The sequence below is a fragment of the Equus przewalskii genome, chromosome 11, assembly GCF_037783145.1.
Source record: "Equus przewalskii isolate Varuska chromosome 11, EquPr2, whole genome shotgun sequence".
Taxonomy (NCBI): domain Eukaryota; kingdom Metazoa; phylum Chordata; class Mammalia; order Perissodactyla; family Equidae; genus Equus; species Equus przewalskii.
This window is the reverse complement of record NC_091841.1, coordinates 10400684-10424353: the sequence shown is the minus strand read 5'-3', so window position 1 is coordinate 10424353 and position 23670 is coordinate 10400684. Positions and strand designations below refer to the sequence as shown.

Sequence of the window (23670 nt, the reverse complement as noted above, 5' to 3'; positions counted from 1 at the left end):
AATCACAGTCCCCACCTCCCTCCACCTCCCCCCTCTCTGCTCCAGGCTGCTGAGGGGAGCATCCACAATGCCCTCCTTGTGAAATGGCCCCGCTCCAGAGTCCGTCCAGCTCGGGGCCAGAGCCGGGGAGGCCCCTGGAGGTGGCGCTCTCCAAGGTTCTGATTCCATAGGTCTGGGGCAGAGCCTGGGAACCTGCATCTTTAACAAGCTTGCTGGATATTTCTGCTGCCAGTGGTCCCTGGACCACATCTGAGGAGCCTGATTCTGGAATTTGTTGAGTCGAACAGACTTTTTAAGGGAAGGGCGGCAGGCGGCTGCTTCAAAGGAATGGATGGGTATTTATTCAGCATGTCATTGACGACCTGACGTTTGTTGCTACCTACTATGTCCCATGCCCTGTGCTGGGCACTCTGGGAGTTACAGACGTACCCTGCCCCTCAGGAGTTTGGGGATAAGCCAGGAGACAGACCAGTGCCAAATTCCTCAAATGTGACTGAATGTGACTCAGAAGGGCACATGTGCTGTAAGAGTGGACAGATGACAACTCTGGGCTTAGAGCAGGGTGTGCCAGACTGGAGAGAGTGGTGGCACTGGCTTGGGGGAGGCCTGGACTGGCATGCTGAGGATTTTACACTCTTCCTTTCAACCAGAGGCCCAGAGAGGTCAAACTAAGCCCCAGAGAGGTCAAGTGACTTGCCCAAGATCACACAGCTAGATTAGCAGTAAGACCAGACTTCAAACCCACTCAAGAGTAACCACTCAAGGAATTTCAGCAGGGACATATGTGATTAAAAGTGCTTTGGGGACTTTCCCCCTGGCTGTAAGCTGGATCGAGTGTGAGGAGTGTTTTACTATCGTGAAGGATGGGCTGTGCTGGAGGGGCTGGTGACTATTTTAGGAGACAATTGTAAATGCCCGCATCCTAGGGGGTAGAGGATACAGCTGGAATGGAGGAGGTGAGGGGATCCCAGAGGTGTTCAACGTCTTTGAAACTCCCACAGCACCACCAGGCCTTTGCTGAATGGCCGTGTTAATAGAATCTGGAAGCAGATCTTGGTACTCCTTGTTTATCGGTGGAAAAGAAGACAGGAAGCCTGGGACAGGTGAGGCCTCCGTGGCTGCTTGTGCCTCTTAGGCAGAAAGCAGTTTTCGGCTCTGCCTTGGACATCCCCCCTCCCCCCCGTGCATCTTCAGTGGTTCACTAGGAACTCTAGAAAATTCATGCCTCATAGTTCCTCCCTGGGGGAATCCACAGTCTGTGAGCGGAATATGCGTGAGGGAGGGAGGGAGAGAGCCAGTGATCAACAGCCTGGGCTGTTAACTTCCGCCTTCCTCTTCACAGTCCCAGATAGCTGTGTGGGGAGGGGACGATGAAGTTTTCCTCTCTGCTGTCCAGAGCCTCTTGCTCACCTTCTAGAAGAACCTCAGTCTGTCAACCAGTACTTTATCAGGCCGGCAAGGGATCAAAGAAAACCGATGCCCTGCTCCTACCATCCCTGGGGGCGGATGAACGGTTGGGGACCGCTGTGGCAATGCAGGCAGGAGCCTGGATCGGGGGCAGACCCCACAGCAACCAGGGAAGTCAGCTCCTCCTCCATTCCTGGGCTGAGCACAGAGAAAGAGCCCTGACTCAGGAGAGTTGGGTTTGAAGTCTGGTCTTGGTTGCTAATTAGCCATGTGACCTTGGGCAAGTCATTTGACCTCTCTGAGGCTTAGTTTCTTCAACTGAAACATTTGAACAGAATGTAATAGTTCCAAGACTGAAGCTGGGGTTCCTTTTATTCTTCCCGAAGAGAAGATGTGCTCTGGGGACTTGATTCTGAGGGGCTCTGGCTTCTGCCTTGCGTAGAGGTGGAAAGGTGGGATGTTGTTTCTTCCAGGAATCTCACCTCCTGATCAGGGGCCTAAAGAGGAAAAAGAAAAGGGAAAAAAAGAACTTGCAGCTTTTACTTCTGACATGCCAAGTCTGAGCAAGGCTACCGACTCCAGCCTGATGCCATGTCCTCCCCATGCCCCCCCCACCCCCATGGGTTCTTGCTCGGAGCTTCGGTGGGGAGGCAGGCTGAGGAGATAATGGGAAGATGGAAGGAGAAGGCGTGGGGTGGGGCTGGGGTCAGGAGGGGAGTGCCTGAAACACCCTCATAAGCATAGAAAATAATTTTTTTTTTTACCTGAGACATGGGTTGGCCCCAAAACGAACCTTCCAGCTGCTTTCTGGATTTCTTCTTCAAATCCGTCCTGTACATCACTTCCAGATCAGTCTCAAAGCCCTGCTTTTATGATGAACCTCCCCCATTCTCCCCATAAACAAAACACTTTCAATTCCTTGCAAAAACAAAGCAAAAATAACCTGTGCTGGTTCTTAATGCCTGACCTGAACTTCTAAAACACTGTCTGTGTCATTGGTTTGGCACCTTTCTACTCTGTAATTTATAATTTCTTAGCCTATTGGTTTATTTTCTTATTTATTGTCTTAACAAAGCTGTATCTGTATTGGGTGCTAGGCAGTGTGCTCTGAGAAAAACGCCTCCTTGTGTTCAAGGAGTATGTCTCATCTGCAGATGATGACAGACACAAAGACAGAGAATTACAAGATAGTATGTTGACCGGTGCCCTGCTGAGGGGAGCATGGATGGCAATGGTGTAGGAGGCCGGGGTGTGGTGGTGCTGATGCAAGTTTTACATGGGGGAGATGTCAGAGCAGAGTCCACCTTGAAGAATGCCTGGTGGTTGACCAGGGACAACAGCAGGCTTAGGGGTTCTTGTTGACTGAACAGGATATTCGAAGGCTTGGGGGAGGGAGTGAGAGAGAGAGGGGGGATCAAGAAGAGAACTGCAAAGATCTGGAGCATGGTGTCTATGAGCCCAAAGAGGTGGGGAGAGGCCACGTCCTTAAGGGTGTGTCTTCGTCCCTGAGAGCTCAAGTTCTGAAGGCAGTGGGAGCTCCTGAAGGCACTTTCAATTGGGTGGTGGGGTGGGGTGGGGGGCGGCAGGGGTTCACATGGTATAGGCTTCTTAGGGGACCACCAAGAAATCTAGGCAAGACACGAGGAGGGCTTGAATAGCCTGCAGCTGCGGGAAGGGAGGGGCAAGGATGGACCTGAGCAGTAGAAGTCATTCTGACAGAGATCTCCAGCCCGTCTTCCTCTCTTAATCCAAGTCATTGTATCACAGAGCCGGAAGAGAACCTAGAGACCGTGTGGGCCAACTCCTCTGCCACTACACAGATGGGGAGGACTGGGGCTCAGTCAAAGGACTTGCCTCGGCCAAGGCTAAGAAAAGAAATGGCTGCCGGAAATGCATGGGGCCCGTAATTAAGCACTGGATGGACCTGGAGGTTAAATCTACCTGTGAGTGACTTTGCATTTGACGGCTGCCTTCTCTTCAGAAAAGAGTGAGCCCCCTCCTCTTAGGTGGATATGAGTCTGAGTGAGGCCTGGACACGGGAAGCGGGGAGTTAGGTAACGCTGAAGCTGCTCACTCTGCGATGCTATGAAGGTGCCATCTTGGTTTCGCTGCTTAATAATGAGGGCCAAACTCAATTTTAAAAGCTGACTTTAAGAGAAAGTCCCTGTAGCCTTTGAGCTCCGTCTAGTGTTAGGAATAGCAATAAAAATGTGAGTTTGAGCTTTTGAAACTACCATCTAGAAATGCAAACTGAGGTCTGTTAGATATTTCCTGAAAAACCATCCGAGATTCGAACATGATGGCACCCCAACTCTCTCCACGACAAGAAGAGCCGAACATTTCAAAGAGGTACCTTAGCATCCTGCCGCAGTCAGACTTAACCGGGAAAAACAAGCCCCGCAATAGTGCTGGGGCATGAAAAACCCGTTCCAGGCTAATGTGTGGCTTCTGAAGATGTTAAATGCCTGTAAGGCGTGAATGAACAGAACTCTCAGGATCCCTGGAGCAGGTCTCTGGTCCACCCAATAGTTTAGTTTCTTGATTACCGTAATTCTGCATCCATAATGCATGTTATAAGAAAGGAAAAAAGGCGTTTGTGTCCCGGCCTATAATAGTGTGGATCTGTGTAAGCTGTGTGCAGCCTCTGACATGTTTCTTGACAGCAAAGGCCTGGCAACACGCTGGAGAGTGCTTACCTAGGCTTTAAGCTATAAGTTTTGTTCCAACCGTGCTCTATCATGACAGAGAGAAGAGACGCTCATCCCCATCTAGGCCACGTAGATTTCAGAAGCTCTAGTTGCGCTGATGTCGTTGGAAAAAACAAACAAACTATGGATTTGAAGTTCAAGAACCTGGATTGGACGCTCCAGCTGTCATCAGCTGCGTCATATTGCAAGGCCTCAGTTTCCTCATTTGTAAAATGAGTACTCCTCTGCTTTGAGGTCATTTTCTAACGAAATGCAAAAGCCCTTTGGTATGGTGTTGGTATGTGGCACGTGGTCCAGTGAACATGCAGACTCAAGAGATGCACTGGGGAGGGACCACTCAGCAAATGAGTCTAATTAGGTGAAGTGCCTGTGGGTCCCTGTGTGTCCACCGAGCTGTGATGTTTGTCTCTTGGTGAAGAGGAGACCTTTATCTCTGGTTAATTTTGATTGGTTAATTTTGATTTCTTCTCTTGTTACCGCGCAGGGCATTGCACCCCCATAACGTCTTCAACATCTTTTTACCATAATGATGCTTTTTTCTTTCTTTTTAAATGTGCTCTCTCCTCTGTGCCCCTGTGTGCTTTTAGGGGTAACTTTATGACTGCTTTGCAAGCATGTGGACTCCAGCCTCACTCTGTCACTCTGTGTGGAGTGGGGTGGAGCGGGATGGGGGGTGAGGGGTGTCCCCCCTCTGGCTGCAGCAAGGGTCAGAAGGGCAACTGAGGTGGCCGATGGGCTACCACAGTTGTTTGCAAGATGTGGCAGCTGACAGGGACCCTGAGGAGACTGGGCAGACCCGAAAGAGAACAATGGGCAGTGCCACGTAAGACCACGTTCCCTGGGGTTTCTGGCTGCACACATTCTTTCTTATCTATGACCCGAGGCCTTCCCCAGGGAACCCCAGGCATCGCTTTCTGCATGAAATCTTTCCAAGCACTGCCCTAGGCTCCTTCCCTCTCTGTGGCCAGTGGACGAATGTCAACACTGAAAATATCTTCCTCATGTCTGGATCCCTAGCTATTTTGCTGATCCAGATGTTTGCTGGCCGTCTGGATCGTGCTCATTTAGTTCAGTCTAGTCTCCTACTTCTAAAGAAAATGCAAAGAACAACCTCCTCCTGCCCCAGCACGAATGATCGTATCTAGAAACGCCTACAGGACGCTTTTTCCATGCATGGTCCTGAAAGATTCCTCTCCGTGTTAATGAAATTCCCGCCTTGCTCAGAGCTGTCTCATGATATGTGCCACCTTCTGCCTCCTGTCGAATGGCTTATATATGTGTCAATGCCTCCGGGAAACACCCTTCTGGTGGAACAAGCTTGGCTTATTGGCTCATTGCAGCAAAGGAGAAATGCCCCGCATGGGGACCGCGATCTCAGGGAGAGGGCATTAGAAAGGGCTCATTCTGGGGTTGGGCTTGTTGAAGTGATCTTGGGAGAAGAATTCAGGGAGGCGGGGCTTGGCTCTGGATTGGATACTGTTGGAAGAGGCGTTAATTCTATGATTGGTATTTTAATAAATCTTATCTACAAGGCAGCAGGAATGAAGGGAAACTCAGGCCATAACGGAAGTGAAGAAGCAGCTGTCGCTCATATTAGCCAGAATGGAAGGATGTCTGGTCACGGTCGTGCCTTGGAAAACACAAAGGGCTAAGAGATGGTGCCATGTGGGGACGTGTTGGGGACTGTTTTTCTCTTTCCTAGCCCTCTCTTTTGGCCAAGGGCACAGTCAGGCTGCAAGGCATTCGTCTGTGATATTCAGGTCTTCACCACTGCCAAAATTTTGCTGATTAGGAGTTTGTTTAGAAGCTAGAGTCTGTAGTTGGCCAAGAGTTAGTCTCTCCTGCTCCTTTGTAGCAGGGTGAGTTTCTTAATCTCCTGAAGTGACAAGGGCTGCACAGTAGCTTCGCAGACTCTGAACAGAATACCGCAGGCAGCTGTAACGCAGGCGGGGACGAGAAACAAAACTTTCCAATGGTTCTTGTAACCGACCCCGAAGACAGGGGCTTGGACTGAAAATGTGGCCCCAATCCAGCTGTTTTTAGCCTAGAGATCCAGGTGACTTTTTCTTTTAGCCTCCTTCTAGATTGTTCTGCTTGAGCCTGCAGTGTATTTATAGGTGCCGCAAGAAGGGTTTGCTGCATAGCGTAGATCCCCTCCAGCTATCTAAGGAGAAATTAAGGGCCGAGATCATCCGCGACAACTTCCAGAGCAGCAGGTGTATAATTTAGGACGACCACTAGGGTCGGGGGAAGTTTTGGACCATCTTTTCCAGCTGAATTATCCCTACTGTGGGAATTACAGTTTACATAGGATGCATGAAAAGCGAGGTCATTGTCCCTTCTGGCAGTTTTCCCAGGTAGTCTGTTTGCCTCTTTCTAGAAGTTTCTGGACATTCTTTTCAGGGAAACATGACCCACTGGAGGGGTGGTAATTTTAAACATCTGAAAGTCTCTGAAATTCGTCCTGAAAACAGAGGAAAGTTAATGTGTGGCAGACGGCATAAGCCTGATGTCCACATAAAAAACAGTATCCCAGCGGGGCACAGACCATGTTGGCCATGTCATTTATCCCAACAGGAGTGAGCCAGGGTTTTTTTGCCCTCAGGATGGGAAGCTTTCCTGAGTGGAGTTAAACAATTTCTGCAAAGCAGGATGGAGTGTCTGTGAAGAGAACACGCTATTGTAGCAAGAATATTCCCCATGTTAGTTTCCACTTCTGGTGGGCTATGTTTTCTTGTTGGGGGGAAACTGAAGGACTCAGAAGGACTTTGAGAAGGACATCTACCTTGTGTGGTTTTTAAAGGAACAGTTATTAAATGTTTGTCGTCGATTGTCAGCAGTAGTTATGGGTTGAGAAAAACACACTAGGCAGTTTTATTTTTTTCAGAAGGGGCAGGAGACCTCAGGGGGTCACAGATAACAGGACGTAGATAAGGGAGGTAGTGTTGAGAAATCTTTGAGTTAGTTAATAGAGCGCGTCAATGTATAGTAATAGACAAGATTTGTGGTGCGGTAAAGGGGAAGAAAAATGCTGCGGAAGAACCAAAATTAATCTTGCTTTGTAGTCTCAGGTCGAAGTTATCTACTTCTGTGGTCAACAGCTTGTCTGTCATCTCGGGCAGAAGCTCTCCTTTTCTTTAGTCAGCTTTTTCTAGAGGTTTTATAAGAATCCTCAGTTTGAGGTCTTCCGATGGGATGGACGTCCAGTAGTTTGGTGCTATATATCTTTTCCATTGGGAAGCATGAACCCGATGATCAACAGCTTGGCAATTTCCTGCTGTGTTCGTTGTTAACAGTACTTGAGAAGATCTTTCAAATCTCAAAGGCTGTTTTTGTCTAGCTACTTCAGAATGCCAGAACACCAAACCTCCAGGTTTTTGGGTCAATTTGAAAGGCTTAAGGTTGCTTAAGTGGAATGCAGAGGCTGATGAAGGGGACCCTCACGGAGGGACGTGTGCCCTGGTATGGAGTCCAAGCACCCCAGAGCTTCCGCTGGGTCTCGCTGGAACCTCTGCTTCTGTTAATCCCCTCTGCCCAACATACGTTTAGTGGAACAATGTGGGGTTTACTGGCTCATTGCAATGAAAGAGAGCACACATCCTGGAGACCCGTTTGGCTTCCCATATGTTTTTCTTTCCCATCTGTCTTTCTTGACTGAACTGGACGCTCTGGGCAGACAGAGCCTGTGGATGGTGTTCCTCATTGTGGCCAGTGTTGCCGCTGGCACAGAGCGGCCACTTAAACTGTCAGCTGGGTAAGGCTGGAAGAGAGTTGAATTTTTCAAAGAGAGGCTCTTACCTGGCAGAGCTGACAATTCCACTCTCTCCTTCTCTAGAGGCCAGAGGGGCCAAAAGGAAGACACAGACTCGTCTTGCAAATTTAACATTTCCATAAACTTTTGTGGCACTGATAATGCTGGGCACTGGACTTGGGTTATAAAGATGAGTAAGGCCTCATCCCCAGGGCTCACCCTTCAGTAGTTGACAGGGTTGGGGAGGATGGCAGAGAAATGGTAACCAATCAAATTACAGCTGCTCCCTGTTTCGGACCCTCGGGGCTCCGGATGACTTTTGGCTTCTTCTTTGGTTCTATGCAAGTACATAGAGAAAGAGACATCCTTTCCTCTTTGAAAGCCAAGAGGAGAGTCTCCCCATGGCTCCTTGTGGCCATCTGGAAGGAGAGGAGGGCCTCACACACCGGAGGTGTGGCCTTGGCCAGCAGTTTCCAATGGCTGAGCACCGAGGGGTCTAGAAGAATCAGATGGGGACAGGGCTGCAACAAGGAGAGAGCCATTAAAGCTGTGGTTCAGGTTGAGTCAAGGAGAGCCAGGTCAGAATCAGGACCGAGATGGAAAATGTCAGGCAGCTAGCGGGGGAGGGCCTTATCCAACAACCCCCAGGACCCCTGAGCCTGTCCCTGGTCCTCCGCCACCTCCCTGGGATGTGGCGAGGCCAAGGCTGGGGGCCACTCTCCCTTCGACTGAGATGATCACCTGCTCCGTGCCCTGCGAGACCCTCCCGGGGCCTGAGGGCTTCATTCTCTCCCAGAGCAGTAGTCTCTCCTCTGACTTGTCTCCCCCCAAATCCGTCTTCATTAGTAACTATAAACGTCAGAGGCAGAGCCGTTAGAAGGCTGTTCCTAGATAAATAATGCTTTTCATATTTAATTTACGAGTAGTTCGTCAGCCTCTTTGGGGTATGCTGGGTTAATTAAGAGCTGAATTAGATGGAGCTGCATCTCCCTAAGGAGACTCAATTAAACTCTTTCTGGCAAAAAGGAAAAAAAAAAAAGGAAAAAAGAGAAGGCAAAGGGGGTTGAAGAAAGGGGTCCTATTGGAGGACACCGCCCCTTTATCCGAAGCTCGCCGAGGGCTGGGTGGAGAGGCACCAAGGATGCTTCAGTTCAGCTGTTCCTTCCCCAACGCAGGAGCCTCCTGCAGCCCCCGAGGCAGGCAGTCCAGCAAGTGGGAGGGCAGGGTACTGACCACGTGAGCCGGCTCAGCTTTTGGGGCTGGCGTGGGGCTAACGTCCTGCAGCGGGGAAGCTGGCCTGGAGCTGGGCCAGTTGCCCATTGGACGCTGCTGGGAGTTGAATGTGGTGCTGGGGACGCTGATCCCAGGCCTCGGGTCAGGCCTGTGGCTCTGAAATTCCAGTCTTCATTGCAGGCCCTCCAGTCCCTGAACTCAGCCCCTTTTGTTGGGGATGAGCAGACGAGGGCTATGTGTATCCTGGGCATTTCAAGGGCAGTCGAGGATGAAATCCCACAGTGCTCTGACCTCCCCTGGGAGGCTGGGGGCTCGCTGCGGGGGCAGGCTGCTGCGGCAGGGGCTGGGGGACACAGCCTGTCTCTGGTGGGGCTGCCTACCCCCGGCTCCCCACACACACTTCAGGGGATGAGATTGTAGGTCTCAGACAACTTGGTCCACCCCTCCTCTTTAAGGGGAAGCCCCATGGCCAAAGTCCTAGAGTGAGTTGGTACAGAGGCGGGCCCAGAACCCTAGGCTGCTGCCACCAACACACACATGCACACACACCCCCTCCCTGGGCTCACGGGTTCACAGAAGGCTCCTTCACGAAGCCTCTAGTCAGCAGCCCTCAGATACTTGGAGGCCTGCGGGGAGAGACGAACCCCGGCTCACAAGCTGACCATCCCAGTGTCCCCCTGTTCATGCTCGCCATGCAGACAGGAGCCTCCCCACACCCCCGAAGACCCTGTCACTTACTGCATTGTCACACAGAGTCTGCACACTTTCAGAGTAATAGACGCTGTCAGCACCCCGTATGTCCCCAGACATAGTCACCAAGTGCCAGACAATCACAGACTGTCTCCTGACCTCATTGCTGCACGCTCGTCCTCCTCGTGTAAGCCTCGGCTGGGGAAATAGTCTCTGCCAAACACACGTGCATGTGTGTGCTCAGGCACACGCGCGCACACACACATGCTCCCAGCACGGGGCTCAAGGCCAGACCGCTGCTTTGTTATGCAAAAGGATGGAGTGCTCTTCATGACTGTCCCTCGGCCTCTCGAGCAATTAATTGTAGACTTTGCACCAAGTGGAAAATGAATCTTGTGAAGAACAGGAGAGGCAGCACAAGTGGGTCTGAAGGGAGGCCCTACGTGAGCATGCGTGCGACGCCCCTCTGCCTGCAGCCTCCAAGAGGACGCCGCCCTTTGCTCCTTCATCCATAAACCCGGCTTGGTGACATCAGGGACCCTGAGGGTCCATTTCCCTCAAAGGGCTCCTACAGCAAACCAGGGTGGAACTTGGCCTCCGCCTGCCTTCACCTGTGGTCAGACCTCCATCCTGCAGGGAGAGGCTTAGGGGGAACAGACAGGGGGACTCTTGGAGATGCCAGGGGCTTCTCTGGCTCGCTCTGCACCCACCTGGTTCCTGGTTTGTGGCTTCCCCTCCAGTTTCATGGCCAGGTTCACACCTGGCACAGGTTTGGCTTCTCTGGCCAGCCCAGGGGACCTCTCCTTGGGCACGGTTTTGTCTTTCCCCTCAATACCTTGCAAGTATCACCTGGACAGATACACTCCCCACAGTAGTGTTGGGCACTTTAGTTCCGACCTGAGGCTGGGAGGGCCCCAGAGCTATCTCTCCCCACCCCCTCACGTACAGAGAAAGATGAGGGACCTGACCTTGGCCACACAGCAGGTCAGGGGCAGGTCGGATCCAGACACAGGTCTCCCGGCTCCCGCCAGCCTTCTTCCCTGCCACTCTTCACTGCACACGCGACAGCTCTTTCTCAGCTTCGCTTTCCTTCCATTGTCTCATCTTTATCTTGCGTACGTGTATCTTGCTTTATGCAACAGAGAAGTTCTTTTAAATGTTGTTTGTAAAGAGAGCTTTTCTACATCAACGTGTGGTAAAGTGCGTCCTCGCTCCCCGGGGAGTTTGCTCTTTAGCCCCGTAAGTTTGTAGAGCTGCAGTTTAAAAGGGACTTGACATACTTCCTTGGTCCTTGCAAGAGCCCCAGGTGATGGAGGGTGGGCGGCGACAGGACCCCTGAGAGCGGGCGGCGGAGCGGACGACCTGCCTCCTGCCTGCCTTTTGGTGGGAAGTCTCTGTCGCGCTCCATCACTGAATTCGGCATTAAATCAAATACTCGACTTGGAAACTGGATCGTTTAGGTCTAGCTCTGGATTTGCCGAAGCCTGTTCCATAGAACATTGATCCTGAGAAATCCACTGCCATCAAAGTGTTCCTTGGTCAACAAAGTTTGGGAAACGCTGTGTGCTCTCTCTCCCTCTTGGAGCTTGGCCAAGCAGACTGGCGTGCACAGGATTCTGGGACGTCTGCTGCAGAAGCTGCTTGCCTCTGCTTTCCCGAAACTTATTTGATCGTTGAATCCTTTATTTCTGGTAATAGCTGATCTGTGGAACACGCGATGGGAAACGTTGGTCTACTTTATTTTCTGTGTTAATCTGGATTTTTCGCCTCTTGGGTTGAAGTGAGACCCACTGCCACACTCCTCTTGCAGGACTTCATTCCCTTTGTCTCTCTCGGGCATCTTTGGCTTCCCAGCATCCCTCAGGGCATGAGAGTCTGGAGCTGTTTCTCTCGTTCCTTAAGTAGAAGGGACAAGAGCAGAGAGGGCTCGTGGTGGGGCTGCGCAGAGTGACCTGGAAAAGTTCAGTAGACTCGGTGGGACAGGCAGCCGCTGGAGGTGAGACCACGCCACGCTGGAGGAGCGGAGGGGAGGCCCAGGTCAAGCTTGCTGGCCCTGAGCGTCTGTCTGGGCCCCTGGTCTCAGGCACCGCTCTACCCCCGCACCTGACCACGGCCTCCTACCACTGCCCCATCTGCCGAGCGTTCTCCATCATCGTCCACCATTCTCTCTGGAGCCGACAGACATGTCCGAGGACTTGCCCTCTCCTTGTCTTCATTACTTGAACCGTGGCTTGGACTTCTTCCTTTCTTCTCTTGCCTGGACTCTGGGCCAAGCTGCTGTCAGAAGTCACCTCCTGGCCTTTGATTGTACTGTCCGTCCCCTCTGCCTGCGATGACCCGTCCACCATGTCCTGTTCTCCGAGGCTCAGTTCAGGGTTCGCATCTGCCCTGCCTGAGCCGGAGCAGGGTCTCCCCTGGCAGCTGTTGAATGATGAGGGGCGGTGCTCATCTTGTCCGTGACCCCCAGAAGTCATTCCAGTACTGGCGAGGCGATCCCCCTTCGCGCGGAGGATGGAATGGGTCTTCCCTCTTTCCTCATGCTCTGAGAGCAGCGTAAAGGCCCAGGAGCCCTCAGCTGTCACCCCTTATTGACTCATCAGCACTTAAAGTCAGCCCCGGGCACCAGGCTGCTCTGGGGTAACGTCCGCCCGGCCCTTCCTCCGTGGCCGCAGTTGGCTTTTTGGATGCAAGGGCAGGCGTCCACTTTCCCCTGGTGACATCTCGTGGACAGCCCATTGTTTCCTCCCCGCCTGGTGCCCCACAGCCTCAGCCCGGCCGTTCGTCACAGTGCGTAAGAGGGCAGCAGAGTCCTGGGTGCGAAGCCAGTCTGGCCTTGCAAAAGCCACTTCTTGCCTCTCCAAGCCTCAGTTTCTGATTCCCCAAATAAGCGAGACTAGCACTTCCTTCACAGGGATGTAGTGAGGGGGAAATGCAGCCATCGCTGCCAAAAGGACTTTATAAACCCTAATGAAATGAGCCAGCTTGCAAATTCCCCCCCAAGAATGGAGGAGCCCACGTTATAGGGCTCCAATGCAAATGACATCACGGCGCTTAGCCATCATAGGTGTTTGGTGACAGTGAACATCTTTCCATCGCTCTTAACGAAATCTTCCTCCCACTTGATGTGAGTCACTAGAAAACCCTAATGTCAGCCACATCGGCCACCCACCTGAGTCAGCCTCAAGCTTCTGTGTATGTTTCGCCTGAAAGCACTGCGAGATTCAAGCCCCAAGCACAGTATGGTTATCTCCAGGACGGCACCTGTCACCTTGCACAGTGACCTCCCTTCGATGGGCACTTCCTGTGTGTCAAATGAGCGAATGCTCCATCCAGAAAAGCCGGTGCCCACTTCCTGCCTGGACACAGAGTCCTTCTCCATTTGTCACCTCTGGGACTCCCAGAGCCACGCTGAGGCTCTTCTTGGGGAAGCCGTCTGCGAACGTGCGGGGCGCAGCTGAGTTCTCGCTCCAGTCTCCTCCCCACCTCCCCCCCCAAGTCCCCTTCCGCTGGATTCTGTTTCTGGGTGAAGGGTGTGGCCGGAGGTCAGCACAGGGCCCCTAGCCCCCTTCTGCGGGTAGGCCGGAGGCCAGGCCAGCAGGCCCAGCCCTGGGGGTCGGGGTGGAGCGTGGCTGAGCCAGCCCTGCTTGGAGAACCATAGCTTGTGTGGGTTCAGCTGGAGCCTTGGTGGGGCAGTAACACAAACGCTGGCACTTGGATCTGTTGTTTCTGTCTCCCTGAAATGAAGGGGTGGGGGTTGGCGTGGTGAATAACCATCCAAGCTTGTTTGCAGAGGCGGGAGGGTCTCTCGCTGTCTGAGTCTCAGGCTGGGATCCTCCATGCATTCAGTTCTCTGTGCTCTGTCCTCTCTGCGTCTCTCTGAAGGGTGGATGGGGGGAGGTCTGCTGGTCCAGACCATAGCTTGAGTTCCCAGTGCCCTGCTTTGGGCTCAGTTGGAAAAACTCACCTACGGGGTCATGTTGACCTCAAATTTCGTGGTTACTTCTGCGACTTAGTGGTCACCTCCTATGAGCCTGGTCTGAACCAGGTCCTGGTTTTACAGAGATGAGTGAGCTGGGACCCTGACCTCAGGGTGTTCTCAGTCTAGTGGGAGAGGCAGCTGTGTAGACATTTAGAGGGGCAAGATAGTAATGGATGTGGGTGTGAAAAGCGTGATGAATTCCAACTTCCCAGGACAGAGCTGGGGCAAAAGGCTTGGCTGGGGAGGTCACTGGAGGGGAGACATCAAAACTGAGTAGCTGCTCTCCAGATGGAGGGTGAGGTGGGCAGAGTGGGCCTGAGCTGGCTCCTCTGTCAAGTGGGGAGGTGTCAGGCCAGACTGCCGTGCCTAGGGTAACATGAGGCGAGGGTGGCGCAGGGCAGGAGGGGAGTGTGGAAGAGCAGTGGGCCAGCTCTGACTGAGGGCCCACCCTGTGGGCTGTGTCGGGGTTAGCTGAGGGGCAGAACAGGTGCTGACAAGCCAGAGTCCTCAGCCAGTATTTTAAAAAGGCAGGTGGAAGGTGAGGGCTTGCCTATAGTTTATTCAGATCCCTGGGCTTCTTAGCATGTTAACTGAGACTTTGTCTGTTAACTCTGTCTTCTGGGGAATTGTCAGCCCATTGACAGCCCCTGAGGTCACTGTGCTGTCCCAGAGCACAGGAACCAGGAATGGGGCATGCAGACAGGAGGCAGCCATGCTGGGCGTTGAAGGAGCATGCCCCGAGGGGTCACCCCTGCCTCCTGCAGGAAGGCGGCCTGGCATGGATAGGCCCGAACATTGTGGAGAGAGTGGTGAGCGCTGGGATTGGCTGGGAGGCTCTGGGAAGGTCCTTCAAGTTGGACTTGTCCTGTCACCAGGCCTCCTAGTTGCCTGGCCCCACACAGAGGGTGCTCACAATTCTCGCTGCATGACCTTAACATTTTCGCCACTTGTCAAGGTTCATTTGTTTTCTTTCTCCCTCCCTGTAAGACAGATTGGAAACAAAGGCCTCCACGTGTGGTGCTGTAGGGTTCCTTTGTGCGCGTCCCTCCCGCCACCACTTCGATTGGGCGCCTCATTTCTTTCAGTCTCTCTCTGGCATACACCTCTCTGAGCCCTGCTCTGCTCACTCCACTCCTGCTGCGGCTGCCTCTGGCCCTTATCTGCTGCCTGCAGCTGTCCCCAGGGACCCAAGCCACCTTTTCCCTCCTTTTCCACCCCCTCCACCTCTGCTTCCAAAGGCTTTGCACACCTCCAAGCAAGGCCTGAGGTCCCATTCCAGAAGCCCAGGTTTTTTTGTTTTTCATTTTTTGTAAGATTGAGCAGATATGTCATTGGTGGGGGAGTCGATAACTCTGGGGTGGAGGAGAAGGTGACAGAGGGACCCTTTTCAGGCAGTCTTAAAGCCACAATAGTAATAATAATAGCTGGCATTTATTGAGTGTCTACTGTGTGCTTCTTGCTTTGTGAAATGCTTTATTGAATACATTTATTTCCCTTACCCCTCTCAACAACCCAATGAGGCCTGTACTACTGCTGTCCCCACGGAAGATGGAGGGCCGGAGGGGGGCTGAGGACACCCAGCTGTTTCTCTGCTTCCTACTTGGAAGATCTCTCTCCCCAGGGAGAACGACTCTCAAGGGCCAGCTAGAGCATCTCTCTGCCTCCAGCAGGGACTGGCTGGGAAAACCGTGTCCAAGGAGAAGGGCTGTGGACCAGGCCGAGGCTCCTGGGTAAACCCTTGGTGTCTTGTTTGAGGTCACAGGCAGAAGGTTGCTCTCGGGGCCTAATTTAAGCCCTTCCTACGCCCAGCACAGCCCTGTGTCACAGGGAGCGTCAGCCGGCGCCGCTCTCCTCGCGTCGGGCAGTGGGCAGAGGTTGGGACAGCATTTTCTCTGTTACCACGCGGTTGACTTAGGTGTCCACCTGCACAGTGTGTTGAAGCAGGTGTCTGTGCCCCAAAACCTTTCCCAGGGACCCTATTTCAATGTTCTTCCTTTGGGTCCCAGAATCCTAATGTTCTCCCTCTGCTCTGGGAGCTGGCCCGCGGGCCCGGGGCTCTCTGTCGCTCTCTCCACCCTCACATCCTGGCCACAGGCCCCTGCTTCCTGACAGTCCTTACTGCTCTGGCCCTAGCAGTGGGGCGGGGGAGCACAGGAGCCCTCGGTACCTGGACTATGTCTCTTTGCTGCTTCCACACCGGGCCTAGGTCCCTGCAGGCTGCAGCGGAAAGCTTTTGCCCTTTAAAAAGATGTCTTTCTTTCAGAGGGCGAGGGGCTAATCACGGATGAGAAGAGGCCCTTCCAGAACAGATGTATTCTGGGCTTGCTTGGAAGACGGCTGAGCAACAGCGGTTGAGCCGCGTGGAGAGGGGCAGAGAGAACGCACCTCCAGGGGAGACTTTTCTGGAATGCCCAGAAAACCAGATGGGCTGGTTGCGGTACCTCTGGGTGTCCCCCCACCTGCCTCTCCGCCTCTGGGGGATGCTTTGGCCATAAGAGCCTCGCAGGGGTCAGGCCCTCGGGGATGCTCAGTGAATGGGTAATCATAACCGGAGTCTTCCGGAGATAGCATTTCCGGTATGGCTTTGAGCAGGGGAGTGGGTAAGGGTGTGGGGGGGCTGTTTTAGGGTCTGGGGAGACCCTCTCACCCCAGAGAAGGAACTGCCCACAGCTCTCACCTGCCAAGGAGTGACCCTGGATGGCGGGAAGTTTCTCACGTATACAAAGGAGGCGGGGCTGGGCAGGTGCAGCAAGCGCCCTGGCGGGCGTCCTGGGTCCAGATGTCCTAAGTGGCCCCCGGCAGGCTGGGGAGCAGCCTGCCCCGGGAGCCGGGGCTCTAGGCACTGATCCCAGCACCCAGCTGACTGTGTCTCAGAGCCTTGATGTGCTCACCTGTCAAACAGGGGTCTCATTGTGTGTCCCACCTTCCTGCCTCCTCCACGGCTGCCCTGAGGATGACATGAGCCATTGACGTGATGTTCAGAGCAGACCTGTACCAGGGGACTCGGGGTCTGTAGGGGGCCTCCTTTCCTGGCAGAATGAATCCCTTCCCCCATGTTCCAGGATATCTGGCTCCCCCTTAGTTCCACCATTTGTCACTATGTGGCCTGGTCCCTTACTTTCTGACTTGTCTCTGCCCCACCCCCACCACACTGGAATGTGAACTCATTTAGGACAAGGTGGCTGCCTGTTTATTGTCACCTCTCCCGTGCCCAGCATAAGGCCTGTACACAGCAGTGGCCCTTGATGTCGCTGAATGCAGGCTGAAGGGGACAGTGGACTCTGCCTCCTACAGGGGTTGGATCCTGGAGAGAGGGAGGTGGGCGCTGCTGCCCATTGGGGATGTTAACAGGCTATAAAGAGCCCAGGCGGAGACAGCTGTGTGATCCTTACAGAGGAAAAATGGGGCTCAGAGGTTCAGTGATTTGCCCAAAGCAACTCAGCTTCCAGGCCCGGCCGGCCCAGGTCGCTGCAGCCACAGGGTCTGAGGCCCTGCCTGCCTGGAGTGCAAAGCTCGGGGGATCTGGTCAGAGAAGCAAAGCCAGGTAGGTGACGCTGAGATGCTGTGCTGACGCCTGTCCCGCCTGAATGCCCAGCATCTTTGTCTTGGTTTTCTTTCTTGTGGTAACTCTTGGAGACTTGCAGGTGGCCGCGGTGCCCCACGAGCCTTCCTGCCTCCTGGCCCTGAGACCAGGAACCAGACCAAGCCCCTGGACATCCTGGGGCCCTCCCCGACTGCCCACACTCTCCACTTTCCTGACAACCCTTGTGCAGGGAGGGACCCAGAAGGGACCAGGAGCCCCGGGCGAGACAGGTCCCCTGTCTTGGTCCCCCTCGTCTGAGAGGCACTTTATGAACTTTTATAAAGCTCTGCTCAGAGGAGCTGCTCAGTGGTGTGAGTGGTTCTGGTTAAGATGCGCCTCCTCTGCTCCAGCCTCAGTGCTCAGTTCCTTCACATCTCATTTCCCCTCACAATAATCCGACAGGGACGGGTCATCATTTTCATTTTGCAGATGAGGAAACTGAGGCACAAAGAGATGAGGTTCCTTGTCTGAGGTCCTATGGCTGGGAAATGGCAGAGCCGGGATATGAGCCCAGGACCCTAAAGCAAGCTGGTGCTTTTCGAGAAGCACGCGCTCAGCTGTAGTGGGCTGGAGCCCGGCCTCCTCGGGGCTGCCTCTTGCTGCCCTCCGCCAGCCAAGCTGGGCAGGTGTTCTGGCCACACTCGTTGGCCCCCCGGGCCTGGGCTTTCCTGGCTTGACTTGGAGACACCATGGAGGGGATGTACGAGGCGGCGACAGTAGGGTGAGGAGCAGTGGGCTGGGTGGGGACCTGGACAGTCACCCTCAGCTGGAGGGCCTGGGTCAGGAGCTGGTGGGGGGCTGGGCTCTGTGAGGCCAGCAGCTTCTCTGGGGCTCCAGCTGTGGCCCAGACTCCTGACTCTCAGGCCACAGTGGGTTCTGGATGGCCCTTGGTAGAGATCCCAGCCGTGAACTTGCCCCAGCTGGGCAGCCACGGCCAGAGGCACTCTGACTGGGTCTGGGTGGGGGAGACAGGCTGGAGATGGCAGGAAAGGGTGGAGAGCGGCTGCCTGACTTTGAACTAAATGCGCCAAAGCAGTGGACCAAACGGCTTGGGGATGGGCAACTCAGGCGCTCTCATTATGGTTTCGCTTACTTTCTGAATAAGCAATATGCTCCCCTGGGTTAAGGAAAGGGTATATTGTGGAGAGCCTGCCTCCAGCCTGTGCGTCCAGCAGTGTGGCTACCCTTCCCAGAGGCAGCCACGCTTTCTGTGTGTCTGTCCGGAGATAAACTAAACACACAGAGGCAGATACGCTCAGACAGTATTTTAAAATATGTGTTTGCACACTATCCGGAGAAGAATGTTTTTGCACATCGCTCTTTTTCATTTAACAGCGTGTCTCAGCAATCTGTTAGCACATGAAGATCGTAGCCGCTAAGCATGGCTGGGGAATATTCCATTCTCTAGCTGTACTGACGTATTTCTTTTTAAATGAAATGTAATTTACATACAGCAAAATGCACAAATCTTCCGCAGACAGCGCAATGAATGTCGGCATACGTATACACCATGTGACCACCGCCCAAACAGAGAACTTCCATCACTCCAGAAAGTTCTCTCGTGCTCCTTCCCAGTCAACACCCCCATCGAGAAGTTACCATCATTCCGACATGTATAAGCTGACCTCGGTTTTCTTTAAAATGAGGGGAATGTTGGAGCTGACTCACTTGGTTGGTGTGAGGCTAAGAAGGTTCCTAGGACGGCAACCAGCACATTGTAATTGTCTGATCAAGGCTGGAGACCAGGATGGTTATAACGAAGTGCCTGGTGCGTGCGTGCTCTCCTGCCGCTGTCTGGGCTCTCCTGTTACCTCCAGGTTCTCTCTTCCTCTTTCTTATACACACACATACACGCGCGCACACACATACACACACACACTCTCACTCACACACCGTCTAGCCACGGAGATAGACCAAGAGGGTCATTGTGCAAAGCCCAGGCTGTGTGAATGGGCCCATTGTTCCCGGGCTGAGTTCCCAGAGCCAGCCGGTGCGGCACTGACCAGGGCTGGGCTGTCCAGTGGGAGGTGCCCATGGGCCCCTGACCAAGGGCTGACCACACCTGGCAGGATACCCACTGCCCCACCCTCCCCCGAGGGAGGCGGGAAGAGCCCTGGGTCTGCCTGGGGCCGGGTGGGGGGGCCCAGAGGACACCTCTTGTTCTCCACTACGCCTCCTGGCTCGTGAATACCGGTGGCTGGTTTGGTGCCGGCACCTTGGAGCCGAGAGACTGTGGGCAGATGAGGTGTGGGGACAAGAGGAGAAAGAGAAGCAGGCACTGAATGCTCACTTCTCCCTTCTCCCCTCCTGGGGTGAATCGGTGTGGGTGACCTGGGGGGCTGGGGGAGGAGCTGGCCCCTAGGGAGCCACCTAGAAGCAGGCCTCCCCTGCCAGGCGGCTCACACCCAGGAACTGGCCCAGAGGCAGGCCTGTGGTTGCCTCGGGGCCGACTGAAAGGAGTGCGCCTGCTGAGCTTCTCCAGCATTCCTCAGAGCTGAGGCCTAGGGACAGCCCTGGCATTTCTCTCCTGACCTCCCCTCCAATGCCCGGCCGTGAGACCGAGTGCAGTGCCACCTCTTGCCCTGCTTGTCACCATCTGCCAGCAGGAAATGTTCCCACCTTCTTAGCCAGGCCTGGGGAAGGGTTTGCCGTGGGGGCCAACAGGGGGTGAGCCCTGTGAGCAAGAGTAGTGAGAGATGCGGGGTGAGGGTGAAAGGGCAGGAAGGCACAACAGCGAGGGGCGGCCGGGAGGCAAGTGGGGGATTGAGAGGACCTGGGGTCTGGGGGCTGGGGTTTACTAGACAAGGATCCAGGCTTCCTGGGCACTTAATTTCTTCCTGCCTCAGTTAAGAGACCAGACTGGAGCTCCCAGCTGCTCCGGGCAGTCCGTGTCCTTAGAGCCCGGCCAGGGCCCCGATGGGCTCCCGTAGTCCCAGGACATGTCATTAGTTGCTCCCTGGGCCCAGACACTGTCCCTCCTTCCCCATCCCTGCCAGCTTGGGCACCTGCCCCACGAAGCTTGGGCCTCTGCCTGTGCATTGCCAGGGTCCAAGCTGGACCACACGCCCTGATCTGACCCGTCCCATCCAGGGGCTGAGGCTTCTGCAGGCAGGAGCCGAGGAGGGAGACCAGCCCTGCCAGGAGCCCGTCTTCTCCAGGCCAGCCTTCCTCGCCATGGAAACAGGCCTACGGTGCTCAGGATGGAGCTGTAATTGCAGCCCACAATCCTGCTCTGTCCGCCCCAACTCCCACCACCTCCCAGCCCGGGGCTGGGGGATAGTCACTGTACCCTATTTTTAGATCAGACATGGGGTCTGCAGCCCGTCTTAGGCCCTGTTCGGTCAGTCTGTCCGTCTCCTCATGGCTCTGTGGCTGGGTATCTTGCGGGGTATGCCCTGGGTCGGGGGCCTGGAGTGGAAGTCTTCTCCAGGTGGACACGGGCCCTGCCACCAACTCTCCGCATCCCTGGCAGGCGGGCTCTGGGAAGCACCGGGGGACATCTTGGGTCCCGAGAGCACCCTGGTTTTCTTCAGCCTGGCCCCTGCGGGTGAGCGTGGCGATGGCCAGCAGAGTGGCTTACGGAAGGTCACCTTCTATGCTGGACCTCTTCCTCAGAGGGCAGCCACCGCAGGCTCCTTCCCCAGATGGAAGTGGACATCTCGCCTTCTCCGACCTCTCCTTCCTCCCGGAAACCTTGGGGACTTGGATGAGACTGGCCTTGGCAAGATCTGGGCCAGACCATATGAGGCCAGAGCAAGGAAGATGGAGCCTGGAGGATGGGATGGGGCCGGCTTCGACTGGCCGAGGACCGACACAGGCCACTGCTGCCTCCCACCTCCATGGACCAGAAGGGCCGGAGCCCTGGGGTGGCCAGGGTGGCCTGGGCAGCAGGTGTGCTGTGGCTTGGCTACTCACCAGAAGCAGATCGCTCAGTTTCTCTGTTTCATCCCATCCACCAAGATGTGTTGGCATCCTCTGATTTACTTGAGGCATTTTGGTCAGTAACTGGAGATGCAGAGGGACGTCTGTTGGGAGTGATGCCAAGAACAGGAGGAGTGAGGGGGGAGTGGTGCCTCCTCCGTGGCCCCCTGGCCGGCGTTTGAGGCCAGGGGCTAGAGGCTGCAGCCCCGGCCGCAGGATAAGCTCTTGTAGAGACACCTTGGGAGACAGACTGGGGCACGAGTAGCTGTGCTGTGGGGCCCTGGGGACCCAGGGCCTCTGTGCCGGGGAAGATCCTGCTCTCCCAGCCTCAGGCGGCCCAAGGATGGGGGCTATGGGAGTGTCAGGAGTCAACCGTTGGCCTGGACCTTAGCCTCCCGACAAGGACCGCAGTCAGGGAGGCCAGGCTGGGGGCGGCGGCACGCCCCCAAGTAGCCCCACAGCCTTTGCCAAGTTCTAGAGCAGGAGCAGACGAACACAGCAGAGGGCCAGCGTGACTGCAGGTGACAGGCTGGTTCAGGAGCACCGCAGCGGCCCTTTGAGGGGTACACAGAAACCCTGTAGGTGGGGCAGTGGGCGACTTTTCAAGGGGCTTTGGCTGAGCACATGACAGGGCAGGAAAGGGCAAGACCAGGAGTCTGGGGGTTTTGGCCAAAATGATGTTGTCTTCTGAATCCAGGAGCTGGCAAGGCCTGGTGACCTCTGGGCCCAGCGACCCGTGGGGAGCTTACGAGGAAGAAATGGGATCATCTACATCTGAGGGACCGGTCCAGCGTTTGGCCTGAGGTAAAGTCCTCAAATATTTATTTTATTTCGACCGCAAAGAAGTTCAGGTCCCCCGATTCATCCAGAAGAGGAATACATCCAGAACAAGAATTTATCTGTACAGGGCAGAATTGGGGGATAAGAGGTATGCAAGAGACCCTTCTCTCAAGAAGCTGGAGACGCAGCTGAAGCCTCAACTCAGTTCCTGTGTGGCCTGGGGTAAGTCACTTAACCTCTCTGGGCCTCTGTTTGCTCATCTATGAAATGAGGGAGTTGGTTCAGCTCTCCCAACTCTATCATTGAATTGACCTCCTTAGCCACACCCCTTTCATATCATCTGTGGGGAAACTGAGGCTCCGGAGGACGGGTCCACTGGCCTGGCCACCTCTGCCCTAGCTTTGCTGGTGGGAGCTTTCTCTGCAGGTGCTGTGGGCTCTCAGACCTGAAGTCGGGAGTAGCCAGGAGCCATCCTCCGAGTGCTCGCTGCCTTGTCAGCGGCTCCCGTGAGACGGGAAATTGAGGATCGCGGCGGCAGATCTTAAATCAAAGTCCGGGCCATCAATCTCCGAGAACAGACTGAAATAACAAGGTGGGTGGCGCAGGCCGCCACCACATGGACAGGCGACAGATATTAAAAAGCCAAAATCTTGAGACCCCAAGTCCCTTAACCAATTTCCAAATGCCCCAGAGACCCACATGCTGGGGGGAAAGATGGCGCGCCTCATTTTAGAGCCCCAGCGGCCTGGGCTCTATTTCAGGACAGCCCTCTCGCGGGGGGCTTCTGAAGGCCCTGCGTCCCGCCACTGCCCTCCGTGGCCCCCTGGATCTCCTCCCTGCAGGCACCCCCCTGAGTCAGGCTGGCGGAACGTGGCCCAGTGGAGTGGTTAGTGCGTTGCTCAAGTCCCAGGTCCACTGCTCCCCAGCTCTGCAAACATGGGCGAGCTGCCGAGCCTCACGGCTTCTCAGTTTGCCCGTCTGTAAAATGGGAATGGTACTATCTCCTTTGCAGGGCTGCTCTGGAGGCGGAACAAAATAACCCACACAAAGCAAACAGCACAGAGCCCGGCACAGGGTGAGACCTCAAACAGTAGCCATGAATGTTAATCTTCCTCTCACCCCACAAATAAGCTCCATCTGGCGGCTACTTCCTCCCACAGGCTCTCTTGCTCTATTGCCTTTTTCCACCCTATCCATCCCTCAAGCCACAGTTAACGACCTCCTCCTCCAGGAAGCCCTCCCTGATCGACCCTCTGAGGCTCCATCTTCCTCTGACTTCCAAGGCTACGTATTTTGTCCTCCATCACATTCGTGGCAACTGTTCTTGGCTGCTTCGTTGTGTGGGATCCCATTTCCCCGAGCAAAGGCCTCTGATTCTGTCTTCTCCCTCCTCTGGCTCCCCTCCAGCCCTTGCTACAGTGCGGTGCACAGAGTAGGTGCTCACAAAACACTGGCTTGTCACCTGGCAGATGCCAGGAAACCGGAAACAGAAACCTGGTGTTCCTGAGACACCAGGTCTTTTGTCTATTTTTAGAGATTAAATGTTCTTCAAAAAAAAATCCCAAATTCCACTCCGTCTTTACATTGCAACCGCACCGATCTTTTCCTGTCAGCCTGT

The 23670-nt window shown here is 54.6% G+C and overlaps 1 protein-coding gene across 6 annotated transcripts in view; it reads left to right on the top strand.

The window, feature by feature from the left end:
• CHST1 (carbohydrate sulfotransferase 1) overlaps positions 1–23670 on the top strand; it is a 100315-nt gene that overhangs the window by 58086 nt on the left and 18559 nt on the right. For 4 of the 6 annotated variants that reach the window (XM_070563836.1, XM_070563839.1, XM_070563835.1 and 1 more), the window contains 2 exons: positions 21970–22076; positions 22180–22274. The gene's annotated coding sequence lies outside the window, so the exon portion shown is untranslated. Of the gene's footprint in view, positions 1–17509; positions 22077–22179; positions 22275–23670 lie in introns of those variants that run through there. The other 2 variants (XM_070563837.1, XM_070563834.1) reach the window with 2 other exon arrangements.